This window comes from Zea mays, chromosome 8 (assembly GCF_902167145.1).
Source record: "Zea mays cultivar B73 chromosome 8, Zm-B73-REFERENCE-NAM-5.0, whole genome shotgun sequence".
In the NCBI taxonomy this organism is placed as follows: Eukaryota; Viridiplantae; Streptophyta; class Magnoliopsida; order Poales; family Poaceae; genus Zea; species Zea mays.
In genome coordinates, this window is record NC_050103.1 from 167,093,608 (window position 1) to 167,116,445 (window position 22,838).

The 22,838-nt window shown below is 53.9% G+C and overlaps 1 long non-coding RNA gene across 1 annotated transcript; it reads right to left on the reverse strand.

The window, feature by feature from the left end:
- Positions 1-1,265: 1,265 nt before the first annotated feature.
- On the reverse strand, positions 1,266-21,081 carry LOC109941414 (uncharacterized). Its single transcript, XR_002263966.1, has 5 exons — positions 21,011-21,081; positions 20,714-20,764; positions 19,369-19,372; positions 3,396-3,399; positions 1,266-1,276 (listed from the first exon to the last, which is right to left on the reverse strand). It is a non-coding gene; the product is annotated as an uncharacterized lncRNA (long non-coding RNA).
- Positions 21,082-22,838: the final 1,757 nt, after the last annotated feature.

A 22,838-nucleotide genomic window follows, 5' to 3' on the forward strand; every position in this document is an offset into this window, starting at 1 on the left:
CCCCGACCGTGCACCCGGGCTACGGCCAGTTCGCATGAGGGAACGACCAGACCAGCCGAAGCATTACGCAAGGTATTAAGACCTCGAAGGAGTGTAACCACTCCTCCGAGGCCTCGGGGGCTACACCCGGCGGGTGCGCTCGCGCGCACCCACCGGAACAAAATGCAACCGAGAAAGGCTGGTCCCCTTGCAAAAAAGTGCGACGAAAGCCTCCAAGCGAGTGCTAACACTCCCTTCGAGGCTCGGGGGCTACTGTCGGGGACCATAATTAGGGGTACCCTCAAGACGCCTAATTCTCAGCTGGTAACCCTCATCAGCATAAAGCTGCAAAGGCCTGATGGGTACGATTAAGTCAGGGATCAGTCCACACGAGTGACTCGATCACGCTTCACCCGAGCCTAGCCTCGGCCAAGGGCAGCCGACCTCGAGAGACTTCCGTCTCGCCCGAGGCCCCCCTTTTTACGGCAGACACATCACCGGCTCGCCCGAGGCCTTGGCTTCGCTCAGAAGCGACCCTGACTAAATCGCCACACCGACTGACCGAGTTGCAGGAGCATTTAACGCAAAGAGTGAGTCAGACAGACAGTCAGGCCTTGCCAAAGGCGCCACGGCGAACTCCGCTCCGCCCGACCCCAGGGCTCGGCCTCGGGCTAAGACCCGGAAGACGGCGAACTCCGCTCCGCCCGACCCCAGGGCTCGGACTCGGGCTAAGACCCGGAAGACGGCGAACTCCGCTCCGCCCGACCCCAGGGCTCGGACTCGGGCTAAGACCCGGAAGACGGCGAACTCCGCTCCGCCCGACCCCAGGGCTCGGACTCGGGCTAAGACCCGGAAGACGACGAAACTCCGCCTCGCCCGACCCCAGGGCTCGGACTCCGCCCTGGCCTCGGCCAAACGACCTCCGCCTCGCCCGACCCCATGGCTCGGACTCGGCCTCGGCAACAGAAGACAGACTCAACCTCAGCTTCGGAGGAGCCCCCACGTCACCCCGCCTAGGGCACAGACCCGCCACGTCAACAGGAAGCGTCATCATCGTCCTACCCCGAATCGACTCGGGTCACGGAGAACAAGACCGGCGTCCCATCCGGCCAGCTCCGCCGGATGGGCAATGATGGCGCTCCACAAACTCTGTGACGACGGCGGCCCCCAGCTCTCTTACGGAAGCAGGGCGACGTCAGCAAGGACTCGACCGCTCCAACAGCTGTCCCTCCGCCAGGCTCCGTCGCACCTCCGACAGCCACGACATCACGCCAGCAAGGTGCCAAGACCTCTCCGGCTGCCACATTGGCATGTACCTAGGGCGCTAGCTCTCTCTCCGCTAGACACGTAGCACTCTGCTACACCCCCCATTGTACACCTGGATCCTCTCCTTACGACTATAAAAGGGAGGACCAGGGCCTTCTTAGAGAAGGTTGGCCGCGCGGGACCGAGGACGGGACAGGCGCTCTCTTGGGGCCGCTCGCTTCCCTCACCCGCGTGGACGCTTGTAACCCCCCTACTGCAAGCGCACCCGACCTAGGCGCGGGACGAACACGAAGGCCGCGGGACTTCCACCTCTCTCACGCTCGACTCCGGCCACCTCGCCTCTCCCCCCTTCGCGCTCGCCCACGCGCTCGACCCATCTGGGCTGGGGCACGCAGCACACTCACTCGTCGGCTTTGGGACCCCCCCTGTCTCGAAACGCCGACAACTATGACAAACAAAAGACGGTTAACTCAAACTTTTCTTTTGATTATTCGCGCATTCCGCATAGCTCAAATGCTCATTTGCTCCCCATTCCACTTGGCAAGCCTCCTCACTTTGATGGAGAGGACTACGGATTTTGGAGTCACAAAATGCGTACTCACCTATTTTCTCTCCATCCAAGCATTTGGGAGATTGTGGAAAGTGGAATGAAATTTGATAGCTCGGATAGCCCTTCGTTTATTAATGAACAGATCCATAAAAATGCACAAGCTACTACTGTGTTGCTAGCCTCTTTGTGCAGGGACGAGTATCACAAGGTGAGCGGCTTGGACAATGCCAAGCAGATTTGGGACACCCTCAAGATCTCTCATGAGGGGAATGATGTCACCTTACTCACCAAGATGGAGTTGGTGGAGGGCGAGCTCGGACGATTCGCGATGATAAGGGGCGAGGAGCCGACACAAACATACAACCGGCTCAAGATCCTTATCAACAAAATAAGGAGCTACGGAAGCACGCGATGGACGGATCACGACGTCGTCCGCCTAATGCTAAGGTCATTTACCGTTCTTGATCCTCACTTGGTGAACAATATTCGTGAAAATCCTAGGTACATCAAGATGTCGCCCGAAGAAATTCTTGGAAAATTTGTAAGCGGGCGAATGATGATCAAGGAGGCAAGGTACGTGGACGACGCGTTGAATGGCCCAATCCATGAGCCTCAACCCATTGCTCTCAAGGCAACAAGGAGCAAGGAGGCGCTACCCAGCAAGGTGGCGCAAATTGAGGCGGCCGGTCTTAATGATGAAGAGATGGCCCTCATCATCAAAAGATTCAAGACGGCGTAAAGGGTCGAAAGGGACAGCCAAGCAAGACTAAGACCAAGGGAAAGCGATCATGCTTCAAATGCGGTAAGCTTGGTCATTTTATTGCTAACTGTCCCGACAATGATAGTGACCAGGAACACGGGAGCAAGAGGGAAAAGAAGAAGCATTACAGGAAGGCCAAGGGCGAGGCACATATCGGAAAGGAGTGGGATTCGGATTGCTCCTCCTCCGACTCCGACAATGAAGGACTCGCCGCCACTGCCTTCAACAAGTCATCCCTCTTCCCCAACGAACGTCACACATGCCTTATGGCAAGGGAGAAGAAGGTATGTAATCAAAACAATGTCACTTATGATTCTTCTAGTGATGATGAGTCTAGTGATGATGAAATAGATTACTCTAGTTTGTTCAAGGGATTGGATAGAACTAAAGTAGATAAAATTAATGAATTGATTGATGCCTTGAATGAAAAAGATAGACTCTTAGAAAAACAAGAGGATCTTTTGTATGAAGAGCATGACAAATTTGTAGAGGCACAAAAATCTTATGCTTTAGAAGTTAAAAGAAATGAAGTGCTTTCTAGTGAACTATCTTCGTGTCATGAAACCATTGCTACTTTAAAGAGTGTTAATGATGACTTAAATGCTAAACTAGAAGTAGCTAGTAAATCTAATTCTTGTGTAGAACATGTTGAGATTTGCACTAGGTGTAAAGATTTCGATGTTGATGCTTGTAGTGATCATTTAGTTTCAATTTCCAAATTAACTGAGGAATTGGCTAGTCTTAATGCCCAACTTAGGACTAGCAAGAATGAATTTGATAAACTAAAATTTGCAAGGGATGCCTACACGATCGGTAGACACCCCTCAATTAAGGATGGACTTGGCTTCAAGAGGGAAGCCAAGAACTTAACAAGCCATAAGGCTCCCATTCCCGCTAAGGAGAAAGGGAAGGCCCCTATGGCTACTAGTGCTAAAAAGAACCATGCCTTTTTGTATCATGATAGGAGACAAACTAGAAATGCTTATAGGAGTTATAATGCTTACGATGATTTTTCTCATGCTATGTTTGCTTCTAGTTCTTAATATGTGCATGATAAAAATGTTGGTAGAAGGAATGTTGTTCATAATATGCCTAGGAGAAATGTTGCTAATATTCCTAGGAAAGTTAATGAGCCTTCTACAATATATCATGCTTTGAATGCTTCCTTTGCAATTTGTAGAAAGGATAGAAAGGTAATTGCTAGAAAGTTAGGGGCAAAATGCAAGGTTGATAAAACTTGCATTTGGGTCCCTAAGGAAATTGTGACTAACCTTGTAGGACCCAACAAGAGTTGGGTACCTAAGTCCCAAGCCTAAATTTGCCTTGCAGGTTTATGCATCCGGGGGTTCAAGCTGGATTATTGATAGCGGATGCACAAACCATATGACGGGGGAGAAGAAGATGTTCACCTCCTACGTCAAGAATAAGGATTCCCAAGATTCAATTATATTCGGTGATGGGAATCAAGGCAAGGTAAAAGGGTTAGGTAAAATTGCAATTTCTAATGAGCACTCTATCTCTAATGTGTTTTTAGTAGAGTCTCTTGGATATAATTTGCTATCTGTTAGTCAATTATGCAACATGGGGTATAACTGTCTATTTACAAATGTAGATGTGTCTGTCTTTAGAAGAAGTGATGGTTCACTAGCTTTTAAGGGTGTATTAGACGACAAACTTTATTTAGTTGATTTTGCAAAAGAAGAGGCCGGTCTAGATGCATGCTTAATAGCTAAGACTAGCATGGGCTGGCTGTGGCATCGCCGCTTAGCACATGTGGGGATGAAGAACCTTCACAAGCTTCTAAAAGGAGAACACGTGATAGGTTTGACTAACGTGCAATTCGAAAAAGATAGACCTTGTGCAGCTTGTCAAGCAGGTAAACAAGTGGGAGGAGCGCATCACAGCAAGAATGTGATGACCACTTCAAGACCCCTGGAGCTGTTGCATATGGACCTCTTTGGACCCGTCGCCTATCTGAGCATAGGAGGGAGTAAGTATGGTCTAGTTATTGTTGATGACTTTTCCCGCTTCACTTGGGTGTTCTTTTTGCAGGATAAGTCTGAAACCCAAGGGACCCTCAAGCGCTTCCTCAGGAGAGCTCAAAATGAGTTTGAGCTCAAGGTGAAGAAGATAAGGAGCGACAACGGGTCCGAGTTCAAGAACCTTCAAGTGGAGGAGTTCCTTGAGGAGGAAGGGATCAAGCACGAGTTCTCCGCTCCCTACACACCACAGCAAAATGGTGTGGTAGAGAGGAAGAACAGGACGCTAATCGATATGGCGAGGACTATGCTTGGAGAGTTCAAGACCCCCGAGCGATTTTGGTCGGAAGCCGTGAACACGGCTTGCCACGCCATCAACAGGGTCTACCTTCACCGCCTCCTCAAGAAGACGTCATATGAGCTACTAACCGGTAACAAACCCAATGTATCGTACTTTCGTGTATTTGGGAGTAAATGCTACATCTTAGTGAAGAAGGGTAGAAACTCTAAATTTGCTCCCAAAGCTGTAGAAGGGTTTTTGTTAGGTTATGATTCAAATACAAAGGCGTATAGGGTCTTCAACAAATCATCGGGATTGGTTGAAGTCTCAAGCGACGTTGTATTTGATGAGACTAATGGCTCTCCAAGAGAGCAAGTTGTTGATCTTGATGATGTAGATGAAGAAGACGTTCCAACGGCCGCTATGCGCACCATGGCGATTGGTGAAGTGCGACCACAGGAACAATTGGAGCAAGATCAACCTTCTTCCTCAACCATGGTGTATCCCCCAACTCAAGACGATGAACAGGTTCATCAAAAGGAGGCGTGTGATCAAGGGGGAGCACAAGATAATCATGTGTTGGAGGAAGAAGCGCAACCGACACCTCCAACCCAAGTTCGAGCGATGATTCAAAGGGATCATCCCGTCGACCAAATTCTGGGTGACATTAGCAAGGGAGTAACTACTCGATCTCGATTAGTTAATTTTTGTGAGCATTACTCCTTTGTCTCTTCTATTGAACCTTTCAGGGTAGAGGAGGCCTTGCTAGATCCGGACTGGGTGTTGGCCATGCAGGAGGAGCTCAACAACTTCAAGCGCAATGAAGTTTGGACACTGGTGCCTCGTCCGAAGCAAAATGTTGTGGGAACCAAGTGGGTGTTCCGCAACAAACAGGACGAGCACGGGGTGGTGACGAGGAACAAGGCTCGACTTGTGGCAAAAGGTTATGCCCAAGTCGCAGGTTTGGACTTTGAGGAGACGTTTGCTCCTGTGGCGAGGCTAGAATCAATTCGGATCTTGCTAGCATATGCCGCTCACCATTCTTTCAGGTTGTACCAAATGGACGTGAAGAGCGCTTTCCTCAATGGGCCGATTAAGGAGGAGGTGTACGTGGAGCAACCCCCTGGCTTCGAGGATGAACGGTACCCCGACCACGTGTGTAAGCTCTCTAAGGCGCTCTATGGACTTAAGCATGCCCCAAGAGCATGGTATGAATGCCTTAGAGACTTTCTAATTGTTAATGCTTTCAAGGTTGGGAAAGCCGATCCAACTCTTTTTACTAAGACATGTGATGGTGATTTGTTTGTGTGCCAAATTTATGTCGATGACATAATATTTGGTTCTACTAACCAAAAGTCTTGTGAAGAGTTTAGCAGGGTGATGACGCAGAAATTCGAGATGTCGATGATGGGCGAGTTGAACTACTTCCTTGGGTTCCAAGTGAAGCAACTCAAGGACGGCACCTTCATCTCCCAAACGAAGTACACACAAGATCTGCTAAACCGGTTTGGGATGAAGGACGCCAAGCCCGCAAAGACTCCGATGGGAACCGACGGACACACCGACCTCAACAAAGGAGGTAAGTCCGTTGATCAAAAAGCATACCGGTCCATGATAGGTTCTTTGCTTTATTTATGTGCTAGTAGACCGGATATTATGCTTAGCGTATGCATGTGTGCTAGATTTCAATCCGATCCTAAGGAGTGTCACTTAGTGGCGGTGAAGCGAATTCTGAGATATTTAGTCGCTACGCCTTGCTTCGGGCTCTGGTATCCAAAGGGGTCTACCTTTGACTTGGTTGGATACTCAGATTCCGACTATGCTGGATGTAAGGTCGATAGGAAGAGTACATCGGGGACGTGCCAATTCTTAGGAAGGTCCCTGGTGTCGTGGAACTCTAAGAAACAAACCTCCGTTGCCCTATCCACCGCTGAGGCCGAGTATGTTGCCGCAGGACAGTGTTGCGCGCAACTACTTTGGATGAGGCAAACCCTCCAGGACTTTGGCTACAATCTGAGCAAAGTCCCACTCCTATGTGACAATGAGAGTGCTATCCGCATGGCGGAAAATCCTGTTGAACACAGCCGCACAAAGCACATTGACATCCGGCATCACTTTTTGAGAGATCACCAGCAAAAGGGGGATATCGAAGTGTTTTATGTTAGCACCGAGAACCAGCTAGCTGATATCTTTACCAAGCCTCTAGATGAGAAGACCTTTTGCAGGCTGCGTAGTGAGCTAAATGTCTTAGATTCGCGGAACCTGGATTGATTTATAGCATACATGTGTTTATGCCTTTGATCATGTTCCTTTTTTGCATTTTGTTGTTTAGTATGGTGCTCAAGTTGTACAAACACTCCCTGGACCTCACAAGTCCGTTGCAAAGTGATGCACAGTTTAAGGGGGAGATGTGTTACAACTTGACCCTTTGAGACTAACCATATGCTTGAGTTTGATTGTTTTAGTCTCAAAGAAGGTTTGAAAGGGAAAGGTGGACTTGAACCGTGAAAGACTTCCACTGCACTCCGATGAGAGGGTAACTTATTCCAAGTTCATCTTTAAACTCTTATTGCCTATTTGCTCTTAATTGAAGATTTTGGTGAGGCAATGGGGTTAAAGGGCCAAGATTGATCCCGTTTTGGTGCTTGATGCCAAAGGGGGAGAAAATAAAGGCCAAAGCAATAAATGGATCAGCTACCACTTGAGAAACTTTGAAAACAGTAGGATAGTAAATGGATCAGCTACCACTTGAGAAACTTTGAAAACAGTAGGATAGAGCTTTTGGTTTGTCAAAACTCTTGCATTGTCTCTTTTGTCAAAAGTTGGCCTCTTGTGGGGAGAAGTGTTGATTATGGGAAAAGGGGGAGTTTTTGGAATCTTGAATCAATTTTCTTTGGAAAACCTCTCTTTATGTCTCTACAAGTGGATTTGACTTAGAGATAGGATTTTGAGGTTGATTTGCAAAAACAAACCAAGTGGTGGCAAAGGATGATCCATATATGCCAAATTGAATCAAAATAAATTTGAGTTTTTATTTGAAGTGATATTGCACTTGTTCTAGTTGCTTTATGTTGTGTTGGCATAAATCACCAAAAAGGGGGAGATTGAAAGGGAAATGTGCCCTTGGGCCATTTCTAAGTATTTTGGTGATTGAGTGCCAACACAAGTGCTTAAATGTGAATCTATGCCCATGGATGAACAAAGTGCAAATCAAGAGTAAAGGTATGTTTCTAAGCCTTAGTACATTGGTTTTGTGTACTAATATACTTGTCTAAGTGTTAGAAACAGAAAGAAGAAGAAAAGAAAAGAGGTGAAAAAGGCTTGGCTGTGTACAGCCAAAACTCAGCTCTGTCTGGTACACCGGACTGTCCGGTGCGCCAGGCTGACTCGGCGTGAAGTGGCCGCTCTCGGGAATTTGCCGACGGCGTACGGCTAAAATTCACCGGACTGTCCGGTGTGCACCGGACTGTCCGGTGAGCCAACGGTCGGCCGGGCCAACGGTCGGCCGCGCGATCTGTGCGGGACACGTGGCCGAGCCAACGGTCGGAAGGGGGCACCGGACTATCCGGTGTGCACCGGACATGTCCGGTGCGCCAACGGCTCCCGCATCTGCAACGGTCGGCTTCGCCATTTAAGGAAGGAAATCGGGCACCGGACAGTGTCCGGTGTGCACCGGACTGTCCGGTGCGCCCGACGACAGAAGGCAAGGATGGCCTTCCAGATTTGTTCTCAACGGCTCCTAGCTGCCTTGGGGCTATAAAAGGGACCCCTAGGCGCATGGAGGAGTACACCAAGCATTCCTACAACATTCCTAAGCACCAAGACATCGATCTCGCACATTCGTTTCATTGTGATAGCATATAGAGCTCTTGTGGAGTTGTGAACTCTTTGAGTTGTGTTGCGAGCTCTTGTTGCGACTTGTGTGCGTGTTGTTGCTCTGATCTTTTGAAGTCTTGTGTGCATTGCTCATTCCCCCTTGCTCTGTGTTTCTTTGTGAACTTCAATTGTAAGGGCGAGAGGCTCCAAGTTGTGGAGATTCCTCGCAAACGGGATTGAGAAAAAGCAAGTAAAACACCGTGGTATTCAAGTGGGTCTTTGGACCGCTTGAGAGGGGTTGATTGCAACCCTCGTCCGTTGGGACGCCACAACGTGGAGTAGGCAAGCGTTGGTCTTGGCCGAACCACGGGATAAACCACTGTGTCATCTCTGTGATTGATCTCTTGTGGTATTGTGTTTTGTTGAGACTCCTTTCTAGCCACTTGACAATCATTGTGCTAACACTTAACAAGTTTTTGTGGCTATAAGTTTAAGTTTTTACAGGATCACCTATTCACCCCCCCTCTAGGTGCTCTCAGGAGGATCGGAGTCCATCGCCCGAACCACCTGGTCCGCAGGCTTTCAGCCGCGCCATACGACGGGCGCCGTTCCCGACCCGGTTCTGAACCCCGACTACTATCACAAAGTACTCGGGGGAGACGAGACCGGAACTGTGGCTCGCGGACTACCGGCTGGCGTGCCAGCTGGGTGGAACGGACGATGACAACCTCATCATCCGCAACCTCCCCCTGTTCCTCTCCGACACCGCTCGCGCCTGGTTGGAGCACCTGCCTCCGGGGCAGATCTCCAACTGGGACGACCTGGTCCAAGCCTTCACCGGCAATTTCCAGGGCACGTACATGCGCCCTGGAAACTCCTGGGACCTCCGAAGCTGCCGACAGCAGCCGGGAGAGTCTCTCCGGGACTACATCCGGCGATTCTCGAAGCAGCGCACCGAGCTGCCCAACATCACCGATTCAGATGTCATCGGCGCGTTCCTCGCCGGCACCACCTGCCGCGACCTGGTGAGCAAGCTGGGTCGCAAGACCCCCACCAGGGCGAGCGAGCTGATGGACATCGCCACCAAGTTCACCTCTGGCCAGGAGGCGGTTGAGGCTATCTTCTGGAAGGACAAGCAGCCCCAGGGCCGCCCACCGGAAGATGCCCTCGAGGCGTCAACTCAGCGCGGCGCCAAGAAGAAGGGCAAGAAGAAGTCGCAAGCGAAACGCGACGCCGCCGACGCGGACCTTGTCGCCGCCGCCGAGTACAAGAACCCTCGGAAACCCCCCCGGAGGTGCCAATCTCTTCGACAAGATGCTCAAGGAGCCGTGCCCCTATCATCAGGGGCCCGTCAAGCACACCCTTGAGGAGTGCGCCATGCTTCGGCGCCACTTTCACAAGGCCGGGCCGCCTGCGGAGGGTGACAGGGCTCGCGACGATGATAAGAAGGAAGATCACCAGGCAGGAGAGTTCCCCGAGGTCCGCGACTGCTTCATGATTTATGGTGGGAAAGCGGCGAACGCCTCGGCTCGGCACCGCAAGCAAGAGCGTCGGGAGGTCTGTTCGGTAAAGGTGGCGGCGCCAGTCTACCTAGACTGGTCCGACAAGCCCATCACCTTCGACCAAGCCGACCACCCCAACCGCGTGTCGAGCCCGGGGAAATACCCGCTCGTTGTCGACCCCGTCATCGGCGACGTCAGGCTCACCAAGGTCCTCATGGACGGAGGCAGCAGCCTCAACATCATCTACGCCGAGACCCTCGAGCTCCTGCGTGTTGATCTGTCCTCGGTCCGGGCAGGCGCTGCGCCTTTCCACGGGATCATTCCCGGGAAGCGCGTTCAGCCCCTCGGACAACTCGATCTTCCCGTCTGCTTTGGGACACCCTCCAACTTCCGAAGGGAGACCCTCACGTTCGAGGTGGTCGGGTTCCGAGGAACCTACCACGCAGTACTGGGGAGGCCATGCTAAGCGAAGTTCATGGTCGTCCCCAACTACACCTACCTCAAGCTCAAGATGCCGGGCCCCAACGGGGTCATCACCGTCGGCCCCACGTACCGACACGCGCTCGAATGCGACGTGGAGTGCGTGGAGTACGCCGAGGCCCTCGCCAAATCCAAGGCCCTCATCGCCGACCTGGAGAGCCTCTCGAAGGAGGTGCCAGACGTGAAGCGCCACGCCGGCAACTTCGAGCCAGCGGAGACGGTTAAATCCGTCCCCCTCGACCCCAGCAGCGACGCCTCCAAGCAGATCCGGATCGGCTCCGAGCTCGATCCCAAATAAAAAGCAGTGCTCGTCGACTTTCTCCATGCAAACGCCGACGTTTTCGCGTGGAGTCCCTCGTACATGCCCGACATACCGAGGGATGTCGCCGAGCACTCGCTGGATATCCGAGCTGGAGCCTGACCCGTGAAGCAACCTCTGCGCCGATTCGACGAAGAAAAGCGCAGAGCCATAGGCGAGGAGATCCACAAGCTAATGGAGGCAGGGTTCATCAAAGAGGTATTCCATCCCGAATGGCTTGCCAACCCCGTGCTTGTGAGAAAGAAAGGAGGGAAATGGCGGATGTGTGTAGACTACACTGGTCTAAACAAAGCATGTCCGAAGGTTCCATACCCTCTGCCTCACATCGACCAAATCGTGGACTCCAGTGCTGGGTGCGAAACCCTGTCTTTCCTCGATGCCTACTCAGGGTATCACCAAATCAGGATGAAAGAGGCCTACCAGCTCGCGACTTCTTTCATCACACCCTTCGGCATGTACTGCTATGTCACCATGCCGTTCGGCTTGAGGAATGTGGGTGCGACGTACCAACGGTGCATGAACCATGTGTTTGGCGAACACATTGGCCGGACGGTCGAGGCCTACGTCGATGACATCGTAGTCAAGACGAGGAAAGCCTCCGACCTCCTTTCCGACCTTGAAGTGACATTCCGATGTCTCAAGGCGAAAGGCGTGAAGCTCAATCCCGAAAAGTGTGTCTTCGGGGTTCCCCGAGGCATGCTCTTGGGGTTCATCGTCTCCGAGCGGGGCATCGAGGCCAACCCGGAGAAGATCGCGGCCATCACCAGCATGGGGCTCATCAAGGACTTGAAAGGCGTACAGAGAGTCATGGGATGCCTTGCGGCTCTGAGCCGTTTCATCTCGCGCCTCGACGAAAGAGGCCTACCTCTGTACCGCCTCTTAAGGAAGGCCGAGTGCTACACTTGGACCCCTAAGGCCGAGGAAGCCCTCGGGAACCTGAAGGCGCTCCTTACAAACGCGCCCATCTTGGTGCCCCCCGCTGCCGGAGAAGCCCCCTTGATCTACGTCGCCGCGACCACTCAGGTGGTTAGCGCCGCGATTGTGGTTGAGAGACGAGAAGAGGGGCATGCATTGCCCGTCCAGAGGCCAGTCTACTTCATCAGTGAGGTACTGTCCGAGGCCAAGATCCGCTACCCCCAAATTCAGAAGCTGCTATATGCGGTGATCCTGACGCGGCGGAAGCTGCGACACTACTTCGAGTCTCATCCGGTAACTGTGGTGTCATCCTTCCCCCTGGGGGAGATCATCCAGTGCCGAGAGGCCTCGGGTAGAATTGCAAAGTGGGCGGTGGAAATCATGGGCGAAGCGATCTCGTTTGCCCCTCGGAAGGCCATCAAGTCCTAGGTCTTGGCAGACTTCGTGGCTGAATGGGTCGACACCCAGCTCCCAACAGTTCCGATCCAACCGGAACTCTGGACCATGTTCTTCGACGGGTCGCTGATGAAGACAGGAGCAGGCGCAGGCTTGCTCTTCGTCTCGCCCCTCGGAAAGCACCTACGCTACGTGCTACGCCTCCATTTCCCGGCGTCCAACAATGTGGCTGAGTACGAGGCTCTGGTCAACGGGTTGCGCATCGCCATCGAGCTAGGGGTCCGACGCCTCGACGCTCGCGGTGACTCGCAACTCGTCATCGACCAAGTCATGAAGAACTCCCACTGCCGCGACCCGAAGATGGAAGCCTACTGCGATGAGGTTCGGCGCCTGGAAGACAAGTTCTACGGGCTCGAGCTCAACCACATCGCCCGACGCTACAACGAGACTGCGGACGAGCTGGCTAAAATAGCCTCGGGGCGAACAACTGTTCCCCCGGACGTCTTCTCCCGAGACCTGCATCAACCCTCCGTCAAGGCCGACGACATGCCCGAGCCCGAGAAGGCCTCGGCCGAGCCTGAGGCACCCTCGGCTCAGTCCGAGGTACCCTCGGCTCGGCCCGAGGCACCCTCGGCCCAACCTGAGGCACCCTCGGCTCAGTCCGAGGTACCCTCGGCTTGGCCCGAGGCACCCTCGGCCCAGCCCGAGGTACCCTCGGTTCGGCCCGAGGCACCCTCAGCCCCCGAGGGTGAGGCACTGCGCATCGAGGAGGAGCGAAGCGGGGTCACGCCTAATCGAAACTGGCAGACCCCGTACCTGCAATATCTCCACCGAGGAGAGCTACCCCTCGACCGAGCCGAAGCTCGGCGGTTGGCGCGGCGCGCCAAGTCGTTTGTCTTGCTGGGAGACGGGAAAAAACTCTACCACCGCAGCCCCTCAGGCATCCTCCAGCGATGCATTTCCATCGCCGAAGGCCAGGAGCTCCTACAAGAGATACACTCGGGGGCTTGCGGCCATCACGCAGCACCTCGAGCCCTTGTTGGAAACGCCTTCCGACAAGGTTTCTACTGACCGACGGTGGTGGCCGACGCCACTAGAATTGTCCGCACCTGCGAAGGGTGTTAGCTCTACGCAAGGCAGACCCACCTGCCCGCTCAGGCCCTGCAGACGATACCCATCACCTGGCCTTTTGCTGTGTGGGGTCTGGACCTCGTCGGCCCCTTGTAGAAGGCACCCGGGGGCTACACGCACCCCTGGGAAGGGCTGTTCGTCATCGCCAAAGTTCTGAAGCCCGGAACGTACAAGCTGGCCAACAGTCAAGGCAAGGTCTACAACAATGCTTGGAACATCCAACAGCTACGTCGCTTCTACCCTTAAGATGCTTTCAAGTTGTTCGTATACCTCGTTCCCACGCAAAGTTTAGTCATCAAGGAAGGGTCAGCCTTGCCTCGACAAAGCCCGACCCTCCCTCGGGGGCTAAAAGGGGGGAACCCCCTCTGCGTCGAAATTTTCCTCGAAAAAAGATCCTTTCTGCCAGAATGTCTTTCGTGCTTTTTGGCTACTTCGAAAGTGGATCCTGAAAACGACGGAGTACACATAAGCACTAAGCAGCCAAGGCTGACCGAGCCAAGGGACTCCTACGCCTCCGGGATACGGATACCTCACTCGTCACCTTCTGCGATAAGTAACTCGCGTTCGGATAAGTGATTCCACGGACCGAACAAGTCTTCACGCTCGAAAGCTCCTCTGCCGAAGTGATTCTTCGGGCCTTCTCGACTGCGTCGGTGACAGAACCCTATGGACGGGTAAGAGTGCGCGTAAGCGGCAAGGCCGACCGAGCCGAGGGATTCCTACGCCTCCGGGATACGGATACCTCACTCATCGCCTTCCGTGAAAAGCAACTCTCGCTCGCACAGACAATTCTGTTACCGACAAATAAGTCCAGATACTCAAAACAAGAGGAAAAGAAGCGCAACTTTACAACACGACGATGGTGTGTTTGGGCCTCGGCGGCCGCAGAAAACACACACTACAAGATAATCCGATCCTGCAGGCTCGGATCTTGACAGTTGAAGGGAGCAGCAGCACCCTCGGCGTCAGCTACACCTTCGGCGAGGTCTGACCTAGCCTCGGACGGCGACGCGGTCCGAGGATCTCAACTCTGAAGGACGACATCATCACCGCGCCCAGGCCACCGCCGCCAGGGTCTTCTCCAGGAATCCGGCTCGAGCAGACGGCTCGGCCGGTCACCCCGAGGCCTCGGCCAGCTGTCCCCCGAAGACATCAGCCCGGCCTGAGGCCTCGGCAACTCAATTCCGGCGTCGGTCCCGCCAGTGGACGACCCGGCCAGGCTCTGGCCGACCAAGTCTTCTTTTCGAGCCAACTCTGCCTCTGTCCGTGCTGACACCGCTACCCTTGGCTTCGGCTCATCAAAGAGCGGCCGAGGGGTTCCTTTGACTAAGCAAGAGAAGCCTCGGACAGCAAGGCCGACCGAGCCGAGGGACTCCTACGTCTCCGGGATACGGATACCTCACTCGTCACCTTTGCACGGGGCGACTCACGCTTGGTGAAGCGGTTCAGATAACCAACAGGCGAGTCTTAGTGCTCGAAAATTAAGAAAAAACACGGCTCCGCGCCAAAAATACATACATGTTCAGGCCCCGACAGCCACAATGAACAAAACACCGGCATTCAAGATGCCATTACAAACAGAACCCCGGTTCCACCTCCGCAGGTACGAACAACCCCACACGATTGGGGGGCCTGCGGAGCAACAGAAGGCCGACGGATGGCTCACTGTCGCCCGCTCCAGCAGCAGCGACAACGACCCCCGCTACGGGTGGCCGAACTGCAGCAGCGATGGCCTCAGGGCGAACGCCGCTGCAACCTTGCCCTCGCCCACACCGACGCTCGAGGGGCGAGGACAAGTACAAAGAGCCGGAGGCCCGAAGCACGGATGGTGGCGGTGATCCCGTCGGCGACGGGGACTTCTCGAGCCGCCCCCACCTCGGCACCGACGACAGGAGCCGTCAGCCCTCCAGCAGATCCCCACTCAGATCCTCCCGGACGAGTGGAGCACCGACCTCCGCGCGGAGGCGCCGTACCGGTGCAAAGGCAGGACCGCCCCAGAACACGAACGCCGCCCTAGCAGCGCGCGACGTCTTGGGCGGTCCTCCCGTGCGCGCGGCGCGACAACCGCCCTTGCGGCAGGAGGGGGCACCGAGAGCCAAGCCGGCGAGCCCAACGCGCTGAAGCTGACGACGCCTGCCGTCGACCAGCCCCGCGTTGTCGAAGTCCGCCCCTCTCGCAGGGCCAGTGAGCGCCCTCTCCCTTGAATGCTGAAGGAGAGGCTGACCCACGAACCCGCGCGGGAGGTAGAGCTCCGGCTCAGCCCGGCCTCCGCCCCAGCGAGGATGATGAACATCCTTGAAGCTGAGGGCAGGACCAAGATCGCAGCCCGGCTTGCTTCTCCCCACCCAGGGGCTGGTGGTCACCGTCTTGGGTGACCACCGGCGAGGGGATGCAGCCGGGCTGACTGATGAAAATCCTTGAAGCCGAACGATGGCTGAAAGGTACCAACTTTCGCGAAGTTGCGTTCCTCCAACGACAAGGCGGAAGGATTGTGGGTGTCCCCCATCCGGGGGCTCGGAAGGTGGAAAGACACGATGCATAAGGGAGCGCGAAGACATGGTCGCCTTTCAAGGGGGTCACCCTCCTTTTAAAGGCGACTCTCCCTACTTGCGTCCCCAGCCGTCATAGGCTGAGTCTTCTCCAACACGCTCCAAGGTCCTCCCCCTACGGCGCGGGGGCTGGGTCCCACGCGTCATGCAAACTGGCCCAGGGCAGAAGAAGCCAAACCGCCGCTCGCGGTGCATGCAACCGCCCAGCGGTTACAAGCGTTCCTCCACTTTCGCCCAGACCAGCAGGTGAAAGAGCGGACAACCGTGCAGGCATCATGCAACCGCGCCAAGTGGGCGCGCCCCTCCGGCTTCCAACGCGCCCAGCATGGAGGCCCGGGCCCACGCGTCATGCAACCGGCGCGTCGGTTGCTACGTGCAAGCAACTGCACCGCCACTCGCACCACTACCACGCCTCCTCGACTGCGGAACCAGTACTACGACTTGAGGCAACCCTGCGTACGACCCAGCAGTGCCAGCCAGGCTCAACGGTCAATACAGCCAAAAATGGGCCGGCAGTAATGGCGGTGGCAGGCGGGCAGGAGCAGCGGTCACGTCGTCAGCCAAGCTCACGTCACCTCATGGGACAACGAGAGAACCCTCTCCCACGGCGTGAAGACGGCGCGCCCGTGTTCTGTTCCTCGAACGGCTCGCGCACGCGCAACGGCCGCTCCGCGAACCACTCGCCCCGTCGCATTAACTCCGCGGCGGGACAGGCGGCGCCTCTGGCAGGGGAAGCAAGCGACGCTTCGCCTTCGCCATAATGACCGCGTCAAAAAAAAGGTACGCCACGTCATTCGATTTCGTATCCTTTTCCTTTTCCTCTTTCTCTCTCTTACAACAGGGACCGGGAAAGGGGGATACCCCGAAAAGGATCCTTCTCCATGAAGGAAACAGGCTCCGAGCCTCCCTACTGATCAGAGGTTCAAAGGCTGGCCCCTCGGAGGGGTTTAACAGCCGCCTCAGAGCGCGTGGGCTCCGCACCCACTACTGGTCAGAGGTTCGACGGCCGGCCCCTCGGAAGGGTTCAACGGCCGCCTTAGGCCACTCGAGCTCCGCGCCCACTACTGATTAGGGGTTCGTAGGCTGGCCCTCGAAGGGTTCACAGTCGCCTCAGACGCAGAGCGAGGGATGACCCTGGGTACGTTCGATACATAACCAAGGCTCGGGCTATGCTCCCGAGGTACCCTAGGACATTTCGAGACCAGCGGGAACGATCTTGTAACGGAATCCCATCAGAGGGAGGCATCGAGCCCTCGGACCCCGTCAAAAGGGGACCGGGTCCGGTAGATCACCCGCAGGTACCTTTGAGTGCGCCTCTGGGCCTCTAGCCGACCCCTAACAAATGGGGCACGGGCGTCCACTCGGATTACCCGCCAACAGCTCACCGGAGACACCATGTTCGGCGCCCTCCGAGGGCAACATGGCGCTTCCCCCCTCCTCGCGGAAAGGCGATGCGGGGGCGTATGTAAAAAAGTCGAGTCTGTCCTTGACCGTCTTCTCGCCCTGTGCAGAGGCTCGGGGGCTGCTCTCGCAAACCCGGCTCCGGCCAAATCGTTGACAGCGTCAACATACCAGCCCGAGAACTTGGGACCCGACCGTGCACCCGGGCTACAGCCAGCTCGCATGAGGGAACGACCAGACCAGCCGAAGCATTGCGCGAGGCATTAAGACCTCGGAGGAGTCAAACCACTCCTCCGAGGCCTCGGAGGCTACACCCAGCGGGTGCGCTCGCGCGCACCCACTGGAACAAAACGCAACCGAGAAAGGCTGGTCCCCTTGCAAAAAAGTGCGACAAAAGCCTCCAAGCGAGTATTAACACTCCCTTCGAGGCTCGGGGGCTACTGTCGGGGACCATAATTAGGGGTACCCTCAAGGCTCCTAAATCTCAGCTGGTAACCCCCATCAGCACAAAGCTGCAAAGGCCTGATGGGTGCGACTAAGTCAAGGATCGGTCCATTCGAGGGACTCGATCACGCCTCGCCCGAGCCCAGCCTCGGGCAAGGGCAGCCGACCCCGGAGGATCTACGTCTCGCCCGAGGCCCCCTCCAGCAACGGACATACTTTCGGCTCGCCCGAGGCCCGACCTTCACCAAGAAGCAACCTTGGCCAAATCGCCACGCCAACCGACCAAATCGCAGGGGCATTTAATGCAAAGGTGGCCTGACACCTTTATCCTGACGCGCGCCCTCCAGTCGACAGAGCCGAAGTGACCGTAGTCACTTCGCCGCTCCACTGACCGGTCTGACAAGAGGACAGCGCCGCCTGTGCCGCTCCGACTGCTGTGCCACTCGACCGAGTGAGGCTGACAAGCAGCCAGGCCCGACCTTAGGCGCCATAGGAAACTCCGCTTCGCCCGACCCCAGGGCTCGGACTCGGGCTCAGCCCCTGAAGACGACGAACTCCGCTTCGCTCGACCCCAGGGCTCGGACTCGGGCTCAGCCCCTAACGACGACGAACTCCGCTCCGCCCGACCCCAGGGCTCGGACTCGGGCTCAACCCCTGAAGACGACAAACTCCGCTCCACCCGACCCCAGAGCTCGGACTCGGGCTCAGCCCCTGAAGACGACGAACTCCGCTCCGCCCGACCCCAGGGCTCGGACTCGGGCTCAGCCCCTAAAGACGACAAACTCCGCTCTGCCCGACCCTAGGGCTCGGACTCGAGCTCAGCCCCGGAAGACGACGAACTCCGCTTCGCCCGACCCTAGGGCTCGGACTCAGCCTTGGCCTCAGCCGACGGTCTCCACCTCGCCCGACCCAGGGGCTCGGACTCGACCTCGGCCTCGGAAGACAGACTCGACCTCGACCTCGGAGGAGCCTCCACATCGCCCAACCCAGGGCACAGACCGACCACGTCAACAGGAGGCGCCATCATTACCCTACCCCAAGCTGACTCAGGCTACGGGGAACAAGACCGGCGTCCCATCTGGCTCGCTCCGCCAGACAAGTAATGATGGCGCCCCGCACGCTCCATGACGACGGTGGCTCTCAGCCCCCTTACGGAAGCAAGAGGACGTCAGCAAGGACTCGACAGCCCCGACAGCTGTCCTTCCGCTAGGCTCCAGTGCTCCTCCGACGGCCACGACATCACACGAACCGGGTGCCAAAACCTCTCCGGCTGCCACGATGGCATGTACTTAGGGCGCTAGCTCTCCTCCGCTAGACACGTTAGCACACTGCTACACCCCCATTGTACACCTGAATCCTCTCCTTGCGCCTATAAAAGGAAGGACCAGGGCCCTCTTGAAGAGGGTTGGCCGTGCGGGGAAAGGACGGGACAGGCGCTCGCGTGAGGCCGCTCGCTCCCTCCCGCGTGGACGCTTGTAACCCCCTACTGCAAGCGCACCCGACCTGGGCGCGGGACAAACACGAAGGCCACGAGATTTCCACCTCTCACGCCCGTCTCCCTTTGGCTGCCTTCCCCCCTTCGCGCTCCATCTCGCGCCGACCCATCTGGGCTGGGGCACACGGCGACAGTTTACTCGTCGGTCCAGGGACCCCCCGGTCTCGAAACGCCGACACTACCTTACTGACAGCTGGTTTTATGATGGTCGGTTTATCACGGGCAAGAATACACTCACCTCCTGCATTGCAAATTCATACTCAATGAGCAGCTAGCATAGGTAGGTGGAACTCAAGCAAATAATTAACCAAACTTCAGGGAAAAGGGCTAAGAAAATACAATTGATGAGAGGTACTTGTAGCCCAAGACCCCATTTATTGAGAGCCTACAATCAAAAAGGAAGGCAATTAAGAAAGCAGCAACACTGGCTATCAAAAATTCAAGATTACAAGTTTCAAGTTGAAATGATATCGGAACATCTCATTTCATGGATTTGGTCAAATATTTCTTTAGATTAGTTTATAAAGAATTCAGAACAAAAGACCACATTCGGTAACAAAAGACCACATAAATTGCTTGAGATTAGTTTCTTTTCTCCTCTTGTGCCTTTGTTTTGCTTTGAATGTCTGCGCTTTGAGGCGAGCAAAGGGATGGGTAGTAGCAGTGGCTACGATGAGGTGTAGGCATGTCGAAAGCCGCTAGGGGACATGCTCGCACAGATCATCATTGCAGTATCCAGTTGCACTTAGCAGTAAAGCTACATAGGGAAGCTGCAACAGTTTATTCGTGCATGTCAATTGTTTGTTGATTTGCTTCTCTAACAAGTGCAACATTTCAAAGACTATACTAAGTGCATGTTATTGCTTTTATTCAATGCCCAACAATAATCAAATAGATGTGCTTCCAGGCTCTTCAGTCCTCACCATCTCATTCCCATTATGCATATCAGTAAAATCCAATCTTACACTCATATATGGGACGATTGGCACAAATCAACATGTTGTGGATATTGTTTTTCTGTCATCATACATACACAAATCTAGATTACTTATTTACATAATAAATCCTATGAAGTTTGGTATGTCAGTCTTGAATTGACAAAAAAATGGTGGGAATAGTTATACGACCAATGAATTTGTAAAGACCTTACTCATCTGAAAGTAGTTGGGAGTTACATTCGCTTAAGTAGAGCTTATATAACCCTGCATAATCCATTAGGATTTTGTTAAAAGATGGAACGAGAACTTGTTGTTTCAAAACTTTGAAGTCAGTAGGTGCCTCAAATGTTTGCACCACAAAGGTTTGTAGCATAAGAACATTGCTTTTGATGAGTTATATGCCAAACTATGAAGCCACTGTCAACAAATAACGACTATTTTTCTTAGTGGAGCACAAATAGCTTCCTGTTAAGCTATCTGATATGGGTCTGAAAGTAACTGATGATCACTTACCAACTGCTACTTTAGTAAGCCCAGGAAGATCAATAAGAGTAAGATTCACAACTACTGAACTGCAAGAATGTAAAATTATCAAACACAATAAAAAATAAGGGACATGGAACTATATCAAATAAACCACATAGCCTGATTCAAACATGTTATAGCTGCCCAACCTACAACTACAATAGAGTCGACAAGCTAAAGGAAACCCATAAATCCTTTGCAACAAACAACAATCTCATTGAAGCGAACAATTGAGATGTGATAATGCGACAGTAACAATGAACTCTGCAAGAGTTTGCATCTTACCATGGGGAGAAAATATGCTTAAATGGATAGGGACATATGATATTTGCTTTGAATGGTTGGTTTCTCTGTCAGTTTCATCAGCTATATCATGCGACAGTAACAATGAACCCTGCAAGAGTTTGCATCTTACCATGGGGAGAAAATATGCTTAAATGGATAGGGACATGTGATATTTGCTTTGAATGGTCGATTTCTGTGTCAGTTTCATCAGCTATATCCTTCCCCACGGCAGCTACAAAAATACAACTGCCATTACATACCAAGTATCATTTGGTTAAGTTGAGTTTACACAATTTAAAAATTGGACAAGTCTGGTTTAGCATTGATGACCATTTGCCACAAAACAATTGTGTATGTATTAGTTCATGTTGAAGGAAAATACAGCAAGCAGAAGCTACTACGATAGCATAATTAATATAATAATATCAAAAAAGGATGTTTCAATGAGCATCACGGACTTCAACTATGGAGCAGTCCTCAACCATAAGTGACAATATAGTTTGATATAATCCTATCTCATCAGTCATGAATCATGCAGTTCCAAAAGGGAAAAAGGCAGATAGATTACCAAAATATGTAAATCTCATTATTGAAAGGAAATTATTGAATGACACACTAATAGAACCTGTTCATAATAAAAAGAACCTCGTGGTGTATGCAGCCTGCTAGATGTTCTCCTGATGGACGCAACAGGTGATCTCCCGGATGAGCACTCGAAGGCGACGAGCAGCAGGTTGGGATCGACGTGCATCGCAGAGAGTAGCGTGGGTGGCTCATTGGGGCCGTCCGGTAGCGATGTGTCAGTGACGTCGCATAACTGGCTGACGAGCTGCATCTCCAAGAACTTATGGCGGCGGGGTTGGAGCTGATGGTCATGTGCTCCTGTATGTGCCGTGCCAACGTCTCAATAGAGATGTCCTCCTCTCCGACCCAACCAGTGCCACTAGCGCTGGCGGCGACGTTACTGTTGGGGCGACCATGGCGATCTAGACCCGCATCGGCGGTAGGTTTGGTGGGTTTTTTTGGGGGAGAGAAGAGACGACGACGCGTGCAGGACAGCGACACGTCGAAGACGACGAGCGGGAGGTGCTTCTTGATGATGCTGACGTTGAAGTAGATGACACCAGAGGATGGGATGTCGGCCTTGATGTTTTGGATGGGGAACCACATGAACGTGGACGAGATGTCGTAGAAGACATGCTCGCTGTTATGCATAAGCCGAGGCGATGGCCGACACGAGCACCAACCGCATGGCCTAGGTAAGGCTGACATGAGTAGCAGCTGCACGACACCCCAGCGAGACACCATCCGCATCGCCGTCGCGTCCGCCTTCAACGCCACATTCGTGACGCCACCGCTGCCTGAGACCAAACTGAACCTCAGATGTTAGATCCGAACAGGGAGAACGACACATGAGGAGGTCAGCGCTGTACTTGAGGTGGCTCGTGTTGCCGATGAAGGTGCTATGCGCAACGTCTCTTGTGGTTGTGCCGACGGCGGTGAGGGAGCTGGCCATGTCACGAGGAAGATGAGCGCAAGCTAGAGATCGATTGCGACGCCAGTAGACCATCTCCGCGCTGCCACGAAGGCGAGAAGGGAGGGGAGGCGTTGGGGGCGCTGGCGTAGCGGCGACGTAGGGAGGAAGAGGGCAGGGTCGGAAAGTCGCCTAGAGGGGGGGGGGTGAATAGGGCGAATCTGAAATTTATAAACTTAAGCACAACTACAAGTCGGGTTAGCGTTAGAAATATAAACAAGTCCGAGAGAGAGGGCGGAAAACAAATCGTGAGCAAATAAAGAGCGAGACACGATGATTTGTTTTATCGAGGTT